This window comes from Triticum urartu, chromosome 5, assembly GCF_003073215.2.
Source record: "Triticum urartu cultivar G1812 chromosome 5, Tu2.1, whole genome shotgun sequence".
Taxonomy (NCBI): Eukaryota; Viridiplantae; Streptophyta; class Magnoliopsida; order Poales; family Poaceae; genus Triticum; species Triticum urartu.
This window is the reverse complement of record NC_053026.1, coordinates 337,931,570-337,949,791: the sequence shown is the minus strand read 5'-3', so window position 1 is coordinate 337,949,791 and position 18,222 is coordinate 337,931,570.

Sequence of the window (18,222 nt, the reverse complement as noted above, 5' to 3'; positions counted from 1 at the left end):
CAACTGCTGGAATGTCTTCAGCTTCAGGAGCCTCTGTGGAAGCAGGCTCATGAACTATCATCCGTCATTCTTGATGCGAAGATTTAGGACGAGCAACCGAGATGGGCTCGACAACAAGGGGCTCTGTGGGAGCAGCCCGATCTTTCTTGGTTTTGCGCTTCTTCTTGGAGGGAGCGGCATCAGAAGCTTCAGGATTTTTCCTCTTTCTGGCTTCAGCCTCGGCAGCCCTTGTCTTCTTTAGTTCTGAAGCCACTGTGGGGACCTTAGGCTTCGAGCCTGTCATACTGGCAGGGAAGACAATGGGATGTACTTCCTGCCTTGTTGCTTCGGGTTCAGCCAGAGCTGGCTTCTTATTCTTCAGCTTGGCCGCCATTCTGGGTCGATGCCAGGACGCCCAAGAGCCTTGCGCTTCTCACCTTCATTGTAGGCTTGCATGCACTTGTCAGCCAGACTCTTCATGCGCTCACGAGACCCTTTAGCTTCTTCACGTTTCTTGAGAAAGGCTTCCTTGAGCTCGTGCAGCATAATCTTGAAGTTTTTCACATCTTGAACGCTGAGCTTTGCCATGTGCTTCTTGAACTGAGCTTTCTCATAGTCGATCTTTTGCTTCAGTTCAACGACGCGTTGAGCTAGAGCTAGCTCAGAAGCAATGGCGCCAGTGAAAGCGACGCTGAGGCCAATTGGAAGTTGCAGATCATCAAAGCTGAGATTGGGGGTTTCAAACCACTCATCAATGAAGTTGTGGAGGATTGCCACGTCAAAGAGAGGCAAACCATTGAAGATTTCTGCTTCTTCTTTGCACTTAATCAGTTGCTCAAGAGCATCATCTGCAAGATCTTCATCGCTGGACAGATCAATGGCGTCATTGCGCAGAATAGCAGCAGCAGTCAGTTCATGGTTGGTGGGTTGCAAGGGCATCTTCACTCTCAAGGGCTTGGAGATGCGTGACAAATCTTCAGACTGCACACTGTGTTCAGGAGGTGCAGTGGCCAGAGGCTTCGCCTGTAAGACCTTTGGTGCAGGAGAAGGCTTTGAAGCTTTAGGATTTTTCAGTTTCTTTGGCTTCGATGTTGCAGGCGCTTCATCAGATTCAGCGTCGTCTGTAGGCTCATCCACGCCTGTCCCTTGAACCATGATATGAGTGATGAGACCTTCCAGGTTGTAGAAGGGACCAACAAGATTGGGTTCAGCTTCGCGTGTGCCATCAGCACGAGGAGCAGAGGGGCCTGGATTGAAGTCTATGCCTCGTGACTTCTTGTTCTCTTTGGCCGAGTTCTTGGCAAACTGAAGGTTGCGCTTGAACAGATTATCATCGTGGCACCACAGTAATGAAGATGGGTCTGCATCCGCAGGCTGTGGTCCACGGACCATGCAAGGATAGAAGCCTTGTTCAATGGCTTCAGCTCTGGACCTGGGTTGAAGATTTCTGTATAGAATGTCTCCCCATGGTCGTTTGGTGGCATTCTTCTCAGCATACTCCTGGGTCATGAACCTGTACTTGAACCACTGTTCTGCCCAATATCTTCGAATCCATTGGATTCGAGTTTTTTGCTGATTGTAGTCCTCCTCTGGATCTGTCTTGTACAGCTCATAGAGGTCAAGAGGAAAATCTCTTGAGGTGTTGCCATGATGCTGTCTGCCACCCTTTCTTGTAGGTTTCTCTGGTGCCATGAAGCTTAAACTGAAGGGCTTCAACACGTTTAAAGGCTTCAAAGGCTTCCGCTTTCTGGTCAAACAGGAACTGGCTTCGGGAGAGTTAATGTGATGCTGTAAGAATTCTGCAAACGAATGCAGACTATGAGAACCAAGGGATTCTCCCACGGACATGTACCTGTGACAGCATTAAGGTGCGAGGGAAGGGGAAGAGGTCATATGCATTCTTAGAAGATTTTGAAGATAAATCAGTTTAGAAGACATTGACCTCATAGTGCGAAGACATTCACTCATAGATAAAGAGTTGGTTCTAGATTTGTACGAATCCACGAATAAGTACAAGTGAGGAATCTAACTTCTTTGTGAAGCATAAGTGAACATACTAGGCATATTATGAGATGCAGTATGAAATAGATCCAACTTGTGTGAACAGAAACTTCTTTTGGTAGAAAGTGATGAATCTATAGGATCAAAGGGGGTCGTAAAAAGGAAGTTTTATTTACCACACGAAGAACTGCTAGAAGGAGTGGGAGAGGAGGCCGAGCAGTTTGATCGTCCGTGCCCTAACTTGGCGATGGAGGACACCTACGGCGACGGCGGAGAAGACGATGTCCGCGGCCGACATGAAGACGGCATCGGTGAGGTCGCGACAGCTAAGCGCTTCGTCGCCGGCGTCGTCGAGGGCTAGCGGTGGTGCTAGGGTTTGTGCGAGAGTGGAAGAAAGGATAATGACTATGGTGAGGCGTGTATTCATAGGGATAGGGACGGCATAGAGTTATTACACAAGTGCCCCTGGCGATTCACATCTGAGGGACACGTGGCTATCGTGCAACACATCAGAGGTTGTTCCACGTTCCCACGCATGCCTGGATTGTCGGGTGGTCGTTCCCACTTCTCCGGGTTTCAGGTGAAAGGATTTAGCATTGAAAACGGATTAATGTTTGTCTCTGTGTCTTCTGCTGACACGGAGGCAGAGAAGACATTTGATAGTGTCAATAGAATGCATATGATTTGGATAGATAGACTTAGGAAAGAAGCATAGAGGGGTTAGGGTCCGATCACATTCACTTAGTTCAAAAGAATCATCAAGAAGCCATAGCTATAAGTGAATGATGTAGATGACAGAAACCAAACCAAATCAGTATATACCAGAAGACAATCATATCAACATAGTGAAGATGATCATTAAGACAAGTTTAAAATGAAGACAAACCAAATGTGAAGACATAGAAAATGTAACGCCATGGGTAAAACACTTCAAACATAAGAATTTGGTGGTGGCATTACCCACCGTATAGGAAGTATTAGACCCAGACACGGCGCACAATTATCATGGCGCTCCAAAGTCAAATTCCACGTTAATGTATTCACACTCAGAATGTAAGTCTTCATTGATTGAATATATACTTTACTTCGTGTGTTGCACATCTAAGTCATCAACATGCATAAGTGTTAGGATGTGTGCCTGATCACAGGACATTTGAGGATTCCAAGATATTTAGCTCACACCGTAACTTGCAAAACCTCTTCTCATCCAAGGGCTTGGTGAAGATATCTGCCAATTGCTCTTCAGTGTTGACGTGTATGATATCAATATCTTCCTTCACAACATGATCTCTGAGAAAGTGATGACGAATTTCAATGTGCTTTGTCTTTGAGTGCTGAACTGGGTTGTTGGTAATCTTGATGGCGCTTTCATTGTCGCAGTAGAGTGGCACTTGCTTCAGATGAATGCCGTAGTCTTTGAGTGTTTGCTTCATCCATAGAAGCTGAGCGCAGCAAGATCCAGCAGCAATGTATTCAGATTCAGAAGTGGAGAGAGATACACAATTCTGCTTCTTTGAAGACCAACATACAAGTGATCGTCCCAGAAAATGACATGTGCCCGATGTAGACTTGCGATCCACCTTGTCACCAGCATAATCAGCATCCGAGAATCCAACTAGATCAAACTTTGAGCCCTTTGGATACCATAATCCTAGTGTTGGGGTGTGAGCCAAATATCTGAGAATTCGCTTCACAGCTAAGTGATGCGATTCCTTTGGTGCCGCTTGGAAACGGGCACACATGCAAACACTAAGCATGATATCTGGCCTAGATGCACATAAATAAAGCAAGGAACCAATCATGGAGCGATATACCTTTTGATCGAACTCTTTACCATTGTCGTCAGGACCCAGATGATGTTTGGCTGGCATTGGCGTCGTGAAGCCTTTGCAATCTTGCATTCCAAATTTCTTCAGGAAATCTTTGAGGTATTTCTCTTGAGAAATAAAGATGCCGTTGCATTGCTGACGTATTTGAAGACCAAGGAAGAACTTCAGCTCACCCATCATGGACATCTGATATTGCTCTTGCATCATATATCCAAACTCGTCAGTGTATTTCTGATTGGTGCAGCCGAACATAATGACATCCACATATATTTGGCACACAAACAGTTCACCATCATATGTCTTCGTGAAGAGAGTGGGGTCGAGGGAACCAGGTTTGAAGCCTTTGCTCTTCAGGAAGTCTTTGAGTGTGTCATACCTAGCCCTAGGGGCTTGTTTGAGGCCATACAGTGCCTTGTTGAGCTTGTACACCATGTCAGGATTTTTTGGATCTTCAAAGCCAGGCGGTTGTGCAACATACACTTCTTCATCAATCTTGCCATTGAGAAAAGCGCTCTTCACATCCATTTGATGCAGAAGAATGTTATGATGATTTGCATAGGCCAGCAGTATGCGTATGGCTTCAAGTCTAGCCACAGGAGCAAATGTCTCATCGAAGTCAATCCCTTCAACTTGAGTGTATCCTTGAGCAACGAGACGAGCCTTGTTTCTGACAACTTGACCATGCTCATCTTGCTTGTTGCGGTATATCCATTTGGTGCCTATTATATTGTGCTTGCGAGGATCAGGACGCTTAACCAGTTCCCATACATTATTCAGCTCAAACTATTGAAGCTCTTCTTGCATAGCTTGAATCCATTCAGGTTCCATGAAGGCTTCATCAACTTTCTTGGGTTCAGATATTGAGACGAATGCGAAGTGTCCACAGAAATTTGCTAGCTGTGTTGCCCTTGAACGAGTGAGTGGACCTAGTGCATTGATGCTATGAATTATTCTCTCAATCTGCACTTCATTTGCAACACGAGGATGTACAGGACGAAGATTTTGCTCTTGCTGATCATTTTCATCGTTAGAAGGATTGTCTTCAGGCTGAGCATTGTCTTCAGGTTGATCAGGTGCGGAGATGATAAGTTCCTCTTTAGGCTGAGCTTCAGATGGTATGATTTCTCCAGTTCCCATAAGTTTGATTGATTCACTGGATGGAACTTCATCTAGCACATTTGGCAGGTGCTCTCTTTGCGAGCCATTAGTCTCATTGAACCGCACATCCACAGTTTCAACCACTTTATAGTGAAAGAGGTTGAAGACTCTATAGGAGTGCAAATCCTTTCCATATCCAAGCATAAAACCTTCATGTGCTTTTGGTGCAAATTTTGAAGTGTGATGTGGATCCTTGATCCAGCACCTGGCACCAAATACTCTGAAGTAACTGACATTTGGCTTCTTGCCAGTAAGGAGCTCATAGGATGTCTTGTTCAGAAGCTTGTGAAGATAAACATGGTTGATGATATGGCATGCAGTATCAATGGCTTCAGGCCAGAATTTTCTTGGAGTCTTGTATTCATCAAGCATCGTCCGAGCCATCTCAATAAGTGTTCTATTCTTGCGTTTGACGATGCCATTCTGCTATGGCGTGTACGGAGCTGAGAATTCATGTGTGATGCCCAAAGTATCAAGATATGTATCTAGCCCAGTATTCTTGAATTCAGTGCCATTGTCACTTCTGATGTGCTTTATCTTGACGCCATAGTTGTTCATGGCTCAATTGGCGAAGCGTCTGAAGACATCCTGCACTTCAGTCTTGTAGAGGATTATATGCACCCAAGTATATCTTGAATAATCATCAACAATGACAAAGCCATAGAGGCAAGCAGTAGTAGTAAGAGTTGAGTAATGAGTGGGACCGAAAAGGTCCATGTGGAGCAGTTCGAAGGGTTGAGTCGTTGTCATGATTGTCTTCGAGGGATGCTTGGCCCTCGTCATCTTTCCTGCTTCACAGGCACCGCACAAGTGATCCTTCTTGAACTTGATGCCCTCGATGCCTATGACATGCTTCTTTCTTGCAAGAGTGTGCAAGTTCCTCATGCCAGCACGCCCTAGCCTCCGATGCCAGAGCCAGCATTCTGAAGCTTTTGCTAGAAGACATACGGCAAGTTGTGGTCCTGCTGAGAAATCTACCACGTACAAATCATCTTTTCGTTACCCTTCAAACACTAGAGACTTGTCAGCTTCCATTAGAACAAGGCAACGATATTTTCCAAACATCACAATCATGTTTAAATCGCAAAGCATTGAGACAGACATTAAGTCGAAACCAAGGGATTCAACAAGCATGACTTTATCCATGTGTTGATCCTTTGAGATTGCAACTCTACCTAGACCCAATACCTTACTTTTACCAGTGTCAGCAAATGTGATGTGACTTTTGTCAGATGGACGTAAGGTTGAGTCCATAAGAAGGCTTCGCTTGCCAGTCATGTGATTAGTACACCCACTATCAATAATCCATTCTGAAGCAGCTGGTGTTGTACCCTACAGTGCAGTTAGGGGGATAGGCTTCATGAAGAGAATTGTGAAGCAAAAACATTTGATGAGCAAGTGGATAATGAAAGCTTAGATCGAGGTTAGGACTGATAGGGCAAGTAGCAAGCGACTCAGGAACAAAATACATAATAAGACCATTTGGGCATTTGATCTTCCACCCTACAAGTTGTTTAAGGTCCCCAGCAATAGCTTCAGACGATTTTGGTTTTCGGCTGGAGACCTTTCCCTACAAAAGAGAGTTAAGCTTTCTTAGCCACCCACATCTTCAAGGGTGGCTTTGAAGCAATGAGTCTAAGTGCAGCATCTGAGAACTTTGGCTTTGGAGCCCTAGCAAAAAATCTTGCAGGTGGACAATAGTACTCATAAGAATAAGCAGAATAGTTCTTGGTCTTATGAACATGGTAGGTTGATGAAACGCGCTCATATTCATAGGCCTGAGTATGACTTCCTTGCAAAACATTTGTGTTAGTGCAACTCAGGTGAGTCCTCTGTCTATATGAAGCCATTGGACCGTATGAAGCATGTGGTCTGGGGTTTGTCTTCTTTACTTGTGGTGTCATGACGACATTCACAGGAAGATTCTCCAAACACCTTTTTGGCACCCAGACCTTCTTCATAGGCGGTCCATTCCTGCAGTTAGTACCAATATACCTGGCAAACACTTCACCCTTCTGATTCTTAAACAGTTTATAGTTTGCATCAAAGGATTCATCAATAACAATGGGATTAGCACAAGTGAAGCCAGATAGGGTGGATGGGTCCACTGAAGGTCCCTTTGCAGCAACCCATGTGGTTTTGGGGTACTGCTCAGGTTTCCAGTAAGAGCCATCAGCATTCATTTTCCTTTCGAACCCAACACCCTCTTTCCTAGGGTTTTGGTTCAGGATCTGCCTTTTGAGGACATCACACAGTGTCTGATGCCCTTTGAGACTTTTGAACATTCCTGTTTCAAGCAATGTCTTCAACCTAGCATTCTCATTAGCAATAGCAGTGGCATCCTCAGCAGAGGGGTTAGTTGGCACATCAGCAGTTGAAGATATTGCAATAGTAGCAGCAGTAGAACAACCAGCAACAGAAGTAGCGTTGTCACGCTCAATACATTTAAGACATGGTGGTTCAAATCCTTCCTGAGCGGTACTGATCTGTTTGGAGCGAAGTGACTCATTTTCCTTTTGAAGATCTTCATGCTCTCAATTTCTCAAGATCTTGCTTCCTTTGAAGATAATCATAGGAAAGCTTTTCATGAGTTGTTGAGAGCGTTTCATGACGACTTTCAAGTTCCTCATACTTAACGTGAAGATTTTTTATGTCTTCAATTAAGGACTGAGATCGAGTCATTTCAGCGTCTAACAGGTCATCGCTTTTGTCTAACAGTTTTTGAATATGTTCCATAGCTTTCAGTTGCTCAGTTGCAATTTTAGCAAGTGTTTTGTAGCTGGGTTTGGAACCACAATCAGAGTCATCTTCACTGGAAGTTCGATAGTGAGTAGTGCGTGTGTTTACCTTGGCACCGCGTGCCATGAAGCAGTAGGTTGGAGCGGAGTAGTCCTTGTCATTTGCATCAGTGTCGGTGATGGAGTCATTGTCTTCAGTGTTGAACATGGACTTGGCAACATATGTTGTAGCCAGACTCGCAACGCCCGAATCGGACTCCTCCTCAGACTCCACCTCCGCCTCCTCAGAAGCGGGCTCCTCCTCTGAATCCATTTCCTTGCCAACAAACGCACGTGCCTTGCTAGATGAGCTCTTCTTGTGTGATGAAGACTTTGAGAAGGACTTGGAAGAAGACTTTGAGTATTTCTTCTTCTTCTTGTCGTCAGAATCATACTCCTTGCTCTTCTTTTTCTTCTTGTTCTCATTGTCCCACTGCGGACACTCGGAGATGTAGTGGCCAGGTTTCTTGCACTTGTGGCATGTTCTCTTCTTGTAGTCATGAGCAGAAGCTTCATCATTCCTTGATCGTGAGGACTTTCTGAAGCCTTTCTTCTTGGTGAATTTTTGGAACTTCTTCACAAGCATAGCAAGCTCCTTTCCAATATCTTCAGGATCATCAGAACTGTTGTCAGATTCTTCTTCAGATGAGGAGACAACTTTTGCCTTCAAGGCACAAGTTCGCCCATAGTTGGGACCGTAGATGTCTCTTTTCTCAGAAAGCTAAAACTCGTGTGTGTTGAGCCTCTCAAGTATGTCAGATGGATCGAGTGTTTTGAAGTCAGGACGTTCTTGAATCATCAGGGCTAGGGTGTCAAACGAGCTGTCAAGTGATCTCAGGAGTGTCTTGACAACTTCATGCTTGGTGATCTCAGTGGCGCCGAGGGCTTGAAGCTCATTTGTGATGTCAGTGAGTCGATCAAACGTGAACTAAACATTCTCATTGTCATTTCTCTTGAAGCGGTTGAAGAGGTTGCGAAGGACACTGATTCTCTGATCTCTCTGGGTTGAGACGTCTTCGTTGACCTTGGAGAGCCTGTCCCAGACTAGCTTAGATGTTTCCAAAGCACTCACACAGCCATACTGTCCTTTGGTCAGATGACCAAAGATGATGTTCTTGGCAGTGGAGTCCAGTTGAACGAACTTCTTGACATCAGCAGCGGTGACACCTTCACCAGCCTTGGGAATGCCATTCTTGATGACATACCATAGGTCGACATCAATGGCTTCAAGATGCATGCGCATCTTATTCTTCCAGTAGGGATATTCAGTTCCATCGAAGACTGGGCACGCAGCGGAGACTTTGATTATCCCTGCAGTCGACATAGCTAAAACTCTAGGTGGTTAAGCCGAATCACACAGAACAAGGGAGTACCTTGCTCTGATACCAATTGAAAGTGCTAGTGATCGACTAGAGGGGGGTGAATAGGCTATTTTTATGGAAGTCTTCAAAACATGGAGTTTCGAAGACAAATGATAGAAATAAACCTATTACCATGCAGCGGAAGGTAGACTACACTAGGAAAACCATACTCAAGTATTCAATGAAGTGAAAGCACAATGACTAATAGCACCTATGCAGTAAAGATCAGGTAGGAAGATATTGTGAAGCCAATCAGAACAAGCAGTCACTCAATGAAGACAAAATATAATGCAATCATGCAATGACTTCACCAGGGCCAACAGTAAGTAAAGGAATGGGAAGGATGAAACCAGTGACTCGTTGAAGACAATGATTTGTTGGACCAGTTCCAATTGTTGTGACAACTATACATCTGGTTAGGGAGGCTGAGATTCAACTCAGAAGACCTCGTCTTCACCTTATTCCCCTTGAGCTAAGGACACCCAGTCCTTGTCCAATCACTCTGGTAAGTCTTCAAGGTAGACTTCCAAACCTTCACAGACTTCGTTCACCGGCGATCCACAATGACTCTTGGATGCTCAGAACGCGACGCCTAACCGGCTGGAGGATTCACAGTCCTCAAGCGTAATAAGTCTTCAGATCACACAGACAGGAAGACTTCAGTGATGCCTAACTCTCTTTGGCTCTGGGTGGTTAGGGCTTTATCCTCGCAAGGAATTCTCTCTCAAAGGCTTCGAGGTGGGTTGCTCTCAAACGACAAAAGCTGTACACTAACTCTGAGCAGCCAACCGTTTGTGGTTGTATGGGGTGGGCTATTTATAGCCACTAGGCAACCCAACCTGATTTGTCCGAAATGACCCTCGGTCACTAAGGAACTGACACGTGTTCCAACAGTCAGATTTCAAACACACACGGCAACTTTACTTGGGCTACAAGCAAAGCTGACTTATCCAACTCTGGACAAGATTTGCTCTTATAGTCTTCACTCGAAGACATAGGATTTTGGTTAAGCATCACTTCAGTCATTCTGACTGGTTCACTTGGACCCCACTTAACAGTGCGGTGGTTCCTATGACTCAACAAAGAAAAACACAAAACGACGAAACTGCTAAATCTTCGCGCTCCATAGTCTTCATGCGATGTCTTCTCTTGTTATAGTCTTCAATGTGAATGTCTTCACATACCACCTTTGACTTCAATGTCTTCATACTTTTTTAGGGGTCATCTCTGGTAGGAAAAACCGAATCAATGAGGGACTTCTACCTGTGTTATCCTGCAATTCTCACAAACACATTAGTCCCTCAACTAGGTTTGTCGTCAATACTCCAAAACCAACTAGGGGTGGCACTAGATGCACTTATAGTTACTCGTGTGTCAACTGAGCTAGCAGCACATTCCCAAGCTCCCTTGCCACCTGACACTACTTCCCAAGCACTCTTGACACAAGACGAGTTGGCAAGATCAGATGAACCTTGTGAGCTTCAACAACAAGAAGGTAGTTGCTGGAGTCAAGTTACAGTTGCATTCTTCTTTATATGTAGTCTCATAGTTTGATGTACACTAACACTTCCTATGTTCGTTGTTGGACTAGAACCTAGGCGCAAGAGGAAACAAACATCAGGGATAATGCTCGATAGGTTAACTAAATCTAGAGGAGGAAGAATGGAGATCCGTTTTGAGGCAGGTTTAAAAAGGCCATGTGATGCTACAGAGTCAGCCAAGTCAGTATCAGAGGTAGCGGTTGCCGTTAGGTGTCATGTACATATCCTCCCAACATGGATTCAGTATAGGAATGACAAAGACGAAACCCAGTTCAACACCTTCCTCGACCATTTATCTATAAGTATGGTTATGTATGGAAACTAGTAATATCGTCTTGCTCTGTCCCATACTTTCTAGGTTGCTGATAATGAGACTCCCATAATTTTCAACAGATGAGGTTCAAGTTGGATAGCCAAGATGATGCAACCAGACAAGCTTGCACCCATGTTTTCAAGTTTGCTCTGCGATAGTATCGGTATAACTTGAGGAAAACTCACTTTGAAGGCAAGGGTAATAGTGAACTTTCCCAAACATCTCCAGTGGAAAATATATCGAATGAAGACTGGAGGGGCCTCGTTAAACACTGGTCTGATCCGAAGTATCAGGTACATTGTATATATATATATATGTGATCAGATCACATGTTGAACTCCTATTTACACATGTGCCACACAAATCTATCTTCTTGTAGGTGAACTGTTCAAAGAACAAGGCCAACCGTACGAAAGTGAAATTCCAACAGACGACGGGATCTCGTAGCTATATTGAACACTGCGAGGCTCTTGTAATTAGCTATCGTTTCACTCTTTTCGCTATACCATATTATCAGATCTATATTGACTTGTTCAAAATGTAGAGGAAAGCCTGCAAGGACCAAAAAGTACCTGAACCAAATGCTATGGAAATCTTCAAGGACTGTCACACCAGCAAGAAGAAGGGCATGACTACACCAGTCAAAGCCGTTGTTGTAAGTCCTTAATCCTCATGCCTTTTAACTACTACTTACTTTGACTTGTGCCTTGAACTGCATGGTTTGCAGCCAATGTCTATTACTCTTTTCAATTTTATACACAATTGTCTTAGCGTATCATTGCACCTTACAAGGTTTAAAAGAGAGGAGTGATGTTCCTTTGATCTTGACCTGTAATCTAGTTCTGTGCTGGAGTTGCCCACACAACGTTACAATTGCATGTTTGTCTGTTCTCAGTTGTTTTGTGATATGAATGATGTCATACTATGCTTACCGTATTATAAATTTCGTCCCTTTATCCTTAGCCCTCAATACAATGTGAAGAAATAGATAATACATTAGCGATGGTACATGGTCATATGTTTGGAACCTGGTTTTATTATGTACTTTGCAATAAAATACAACTAATATTTTACATGGGTTCACCAGAATAAGTTCTGTATATAGACCAAAGATATTTTGTTTGGTTTTGCTGCCTCCTTAATATCTTCTGTTTTGGTACTACTAATGTAAAACCTCAACTTTTCAATGAGCTATGGAAAAAATGGTGGAACCGCCACCTTCTGAAGGTGGCGAGGCAACTATAACCGCAATGTCAGCTCTTGCTACAGTGGGTCAGTACCTGTCCACTAACAGTGCCAAAAGCACGCTCCTGCGTAATACTGGGTTGGTTGTTAAGGCAATCTCGTCCAAACTGCCTCATGATCAAGAAATGCAAGCTCAAAACAATGTTGTATCTGCGCTCCAGACACAAGTCCATTTCCTAACAGAGACCCTTTGTGAAACAAGGAGAGACATTGTTCGATGTTGTCAAGATATGGATGGTTTTGAAACCATACTATCAGACATTTGCTATGTTCTTTGGGAGCCTAGGAGAATTGAAGGCAAAGGCTACGGTGCTCCATCGGACAATACAGCTGAAAACGTAACAGTCAGGTCAAATGAACCGAGCTTCTGAACTTCTGTTGGTGCATTTATCTGCTAGACTGTTAACTTTTATGCCAACCTTCCTTTTGTTTTATAGTTGTAATTTGTTTTGGTGCGATACAAAATTTGTTCTTAACATGCAGCCACTGGCTGAAGAAAACAGCAAGCAATTTTTGTATAGTGTAGGGTGTTCCCTATATTTGCACTGGTGGCGAACTTTGATGCCCACCGGCTGTAGTTAACATGGGCCTCCTACGGGCCGTAGAAACAATGGGCCTTCTAAGGGCTGTAGAAACAATGGGCCTTCTACGTGGCGTAGACACAATGGGCCTTCTTTGGGCCGTGTCATCAATGGGCCTTCTACGGGCTGTATGATAGGTTGGCCAAACATGGGCCAATAACAAACCACATTATGGCCGTAAATGGGCTAGAGTTGAAATCATCCGTTCATGGGCCGACCATAACGGGCTGTCGTTAATCGGCCGTATTTGATGACGCTATGAAAATGGCCCAACGTATTAACGGGCCACAAACGGGCCGACTGTAACCACGGGCTGAATTTGGCCCACAAGCAGAAAATGACAGTAATGGGTTGTAAGTAAACGAATGCTGGAAATGAGCCCAAGAATAAATGGGCCCTGAGAAGGCCGAAAGATAACATGGGCTAGAAACAGTCCAACGGAATAATGGGCCGTTAATGGGTATAAAGTGATACACTATTCATTACGGGCCAGTTTCACCACGTGCCGTTAATGGGTATAAAGTGATACACTGTTCATTACGGGCCAGTTTTACCATGGGCCGGGAGTAATAAGGGCCTGATGTCTACTACACAACCTTCTTCTTGTAGACGTTGTTGGGCCTCCAAGTGCAGAGGTTTGTAGGACAGTAGCAAATTTCCCTCAAGTGGATGACCTAAGGTTTATCAATCTGTGGGAGGCGTAGGATGAAGATGGTCTCTCTCAAGCAACCCTGCAACCAAATAACAAAGAGTCTCTTGTGTCCCCAACACACCCAATACAATAGTAAATTGTATAGGTGCACTAATTCGGCAAAGAGATGGTGATACAAGTGCAATATGGATAATAGAAAATGGTTTTTGTAATCTGAAAATATAAAAACAGCAAGGTAACTAATGATAAAAGTGAGCACAAACGGTATTGCAATGCGTTGAAACAAGGCCTAGGGTTCATTCACTAGTGCAAGTTCTCTCAACAATAATAACATAATTGGATCATATAACTATCCCTCAACAGGCAACAAAGAGTCACTCCAAAGTCACTAATAGCGGAGAACAAACGAAGAGATTATGGTAGGGTACAAAACCACCTCAAAGTTATTCTTTCCAATCAATCCGTTGGGCTATTCCTATAAGTGTCACAAACAGCCCTAGAGTTTGTACTAGAATAACACCTTAAGACACAAATGAACCAAAACCCTAATGTCACCTCAAGTATCCGTGGGTATGATTATACGATATGCATCACACAATCTCAGATTCATCTATTCAACCAACACATAGAACCTCAAAGAGTGCCCCAAAGTTTCTACCGGAGAGTCAAGACGAAAACGTGTGCCAACCCCTATGCATAGATTCTTGAGGTCACGGAACCCACAAGTTGATCACCAAAACATACATCAAGTGGATCATAGAATACCCCATTGTCACCACAGGTATCCCACGCAAGACATACATCAAGTGTTCTCAAATCCTTAAAGACTCAATCCGATAAGATAATTTCAAAGGGAAAACTCAATCCATTACAAGAGAGTAGAGGGGGAGAAACATCATAAGATCCAACTATAATAGCAAAGCTCGTGATACATCAAGATCGTACCACCTTAAGAACACGAGAGAGAGAGAGAGATCAAACACATAGCTACTGGTACATACCCTCAGCCCCGAGGGAGAACTACTCCCTCCTCGTCATGGAGAGCGCCGGGATGATGAAGATGGCCACCGGAGAGGGATTCCCCCTCTGACAGGGTGCCGGAACGGGTCTAGATTGGTTTTTGGTGGCTACGGAGGCTTCTGACAGTGGAACTCCTGATCTATTGTGCTCCCTGAAGTTTTTAGGGTATATGGGTATATATGGGAGGAATAAGTACGTCGGTGGACCTCCGGGCTGTCCACGAGGCAGGGGCGCGCCCAGGGGGGTGGGTGTAATGCCCACGATGCGGCTATATCTCCCACGTGTCGAAGCACGACTTAGAGGCATAACCACATTGTAAGCAATGTCGCAAGAGGGGTAATCTTTACACATCCCATGTACTAAATAAGAAAAGAGGTACATAGTTGGCTTACAATCGCCACGTCACACAATAGCATAAATATATCATTACAATCATCCAGATACAATCAAGGTCCGACTACGGAACCAAAATAAAGAAACCCCAAATGCATAATGTCCCCGATCGCCCCAACTGGGCTCCACTACTGATCGTCTGGAAAGGAAACGTAGTATCGTCCTGAGTCCTCATCGAACTCCCATTTGAGCTTAGTCGCATCTCCTGGAACGGTATCATCGGTCCTTGCATCTGGTTTTGAAGTAATCTGTGAGTCACAGGGACTCAGCAATCTCACACCCTCGCGATCAAGACTATTTAAGCTTAAAGGAAGGCAAAAGGTATGAGGTGGAGCTGCAGCAAGCACTAGCATATATGGTGGCTAACATACGCAAAATGAGGGCGAGAAGAGAAGGCAAAGCACGTTCGAGAATCTATGATCAAGAAGTGATCCTAGAACAACCTACGTTCAAGCATAACCCGAGACCGTGTTCTCTTCCCGGACTCCACCGAAAAGAGACCATCACGGCTACACACGCTGTTGATTCATTTTAATTAAGTTAAGTTTCAGGTTTTCTACAACCGGACATTAACAAATTCCCATCTGCCCATAACCGCGGGCACGGCTTTTGAAAGTTCAAATCCCTGTAGGGGTGTCCCAACTTAGCCCATCACAAGCTCTCACGGTCAACGAAGGATATTCCTTCTCCAGGAAAACCCGGTCAGACTCGGAATCCCGGTTACAAGACATCTAGACAAAGGTAAAACTAAACCAGCAAAGCCACCCGAATGTGCCGACAAATCCCGATAGGAGCTGACATATCTCGTTCTCAGGGCACACCGAATTGTCCAAGGTTCCGGTAGGCCAGCCCAGAGTTGCCCCTGGTGGTCACCTGCAGCTGACAGGTTGGACCAACACTCAGAGGAGCACTGGCCCGGGGGTTTAAAATAAAGATGACCCTTGAGTCTGCGAAACCCAAGGGAAAAGAGGCTAGGTGGCAAATGGTAAAACCAATGTTGGGCCTTGCTAGAGGAGTTTTATTCAAGGTGAACTGTCAAGGGTTTCCCATTATAACCCAACCGCGTAAGGAACGTAAAATCAAGGAACATAACACCGGTATGACGGAAACTAGGGCGGCAAGAGTGGAACAAAACACCAGACATAAGGCTGAGCCTTCCACCCTTTACCAAGTATATAGATGCATTAAAGTAAACAAGATATATAATGATATCCCAACAATAAACATGTTCCAACAAGGAACAAACTCCAATCTTCACCTGCAACTAGCAACGCTATAAGAGGGGCTAAGCAAAGCGGTAACATAGCCAAACAACGGTTTGCTAGGACAAGGTGGGTTAGAGGTTTGACATGGCAATATGGGAGGCATGATAAGCATGTTGTAGGTATCGTAGCATAAGCATAGCAATAGAGCGAGCATCTAGAAAGCAAAGATGGAAGTGATTTCAAGGGTATGGTCATCATGCCTACAAAGTTCTCCGAGTTGACGTTAGCTTGATCCTCGTAAGCGTACTCAACGGGATCCTTGATCATGTACTTGTCTCCTGGCTCTACCCAAAGCAAGAACACAAGCAAAGGGAGACGCAATGAACCACGGTGCAATGCGCAAGCAACATGATGCAAAACATGGCATGATATGCGGGATGCGATAAGCGATGCATATGCATGCTTCGGAAAGGAAAGATTGAACCAAGTCTCAACTTGGAAAACCAAGAGTGCCACTGGAAAGATGAGTTGATTTCGATCGAAATCGATATAAAGATCACCAGAATCGGATGCACGGTTTGCAAATGGCAAGTAAAACAATAATGTCACAAAGCTGCGATTAACAGCACGATGCCATCTAAATGCATCAAGAAAAGTAAGCTACTGCACTCTAACATAACAAAAAAATCACATGGCAGTGATACACTCAAGATGCTTGACAAAATATGAACACTGAGCTATAGCTAATTCACACAATATCAGGTTCAAACAAGCATGGCAAAAGTGCAAAAGATATCAGGTTCACAGACTTAGTGAAAATAACAACATGGCAGGATTTAACATCAGGAAGAAATGTTTAGAGCAAGATAACAACATGCTATAGGAACATATCATGGCAAAGGAAGGCATGGAATGAAGCTACGCAAAGCATACAACAAAAGTCCCTTACTGACCATAAGCCTAAAGGGATCATAAAATACAATGGCAATCATGTGAACATAGCAAGTTTCGTTAACAGATTCAGACTTAGCAGAAAACTAGAACATGGCAAAACAGATTTATGTAGGCATGTTTGTGAGCTCGATGCACTCACCACAAGGCATTGCAAGACAAACTAAGCATACACTCAGCAAGTAGACATGATAAATAAGCTAACCATGGCAAGAACAACCTCATAGCATGCATGGATCAACTACAACAACCTCGGCAAAATTTCTTAACACGTAAACAATCTGCCAGGAACATTTTATAGCAAAAGTAGAGCAAGATTGAGTCATGCTAGGGTGCTCCATAATTGCCAACAAGGACATGGATGGATAGAGCATAACAATATCTCAAAATCATCCTTACTGAACATGCTCAAAAGAGGCATGGATCACTCTGTAGCAACATGAATACATGGCATAAAAATATCATCAGGGAAATGACTTAGAAGAATTCTAAGTCCCTGAAATTAGCAACATCACGAGAGCTACTTTACATAGCACTCTTGCAACAGCATTTAGGGCATCAAGATGAGATCCAATGAACATGGTGCAATGGGATGAAATGAAGTACACATCGATACGAACAATTTTATATGCTACATGCCCAAAACGGAGCCACGGATGCAAAGATATGATGCGATGAACAATGCTAAAAATATGAATAGGGACGAGGACTTAGTGAAATTAGACCTCTCTGGATCTAGATTTCTTCGTTGGCGCGCGAACCGAGGTCAACTCCGGCGATGGGGAGCCTTGCTCCGGCGAGGGAGGAAGGCGAGGGGGAGGCCGGAGGAGGGCGGATCTGTACCTTCCCTGTTCGGATCCGGCGGGCGGCGGCTCCGGCCACCTCGGCGCGGATCTGGAGGCAAGGCACCTCGCGGGGGCACGGGAGCTGCCGGCGACGAGCTCCGGCCGGCGAGCGGGGAGCGGGGTGGCGGAGACGGCGATCTGGGCGGCGGAGGCAGCGACCCTCAGGCGCGAGGACGCGGGCGAGCCGGGCGGCGGCGGCTTCGGGCCGGGAGGGCCCCGCCTGGGCCCCGGCGGGCTGGCACGTGGGTCGGCGCGCGGGTCGGACGGCGATGTGGGCGCGGTGCCCCGACGAACGGTGCGACGACACGTGGCGGTGGATAGGTGGATCGGACATGTCCGGGCCGGCGGTTTTTCGTCCGGCGGCGCGAGGA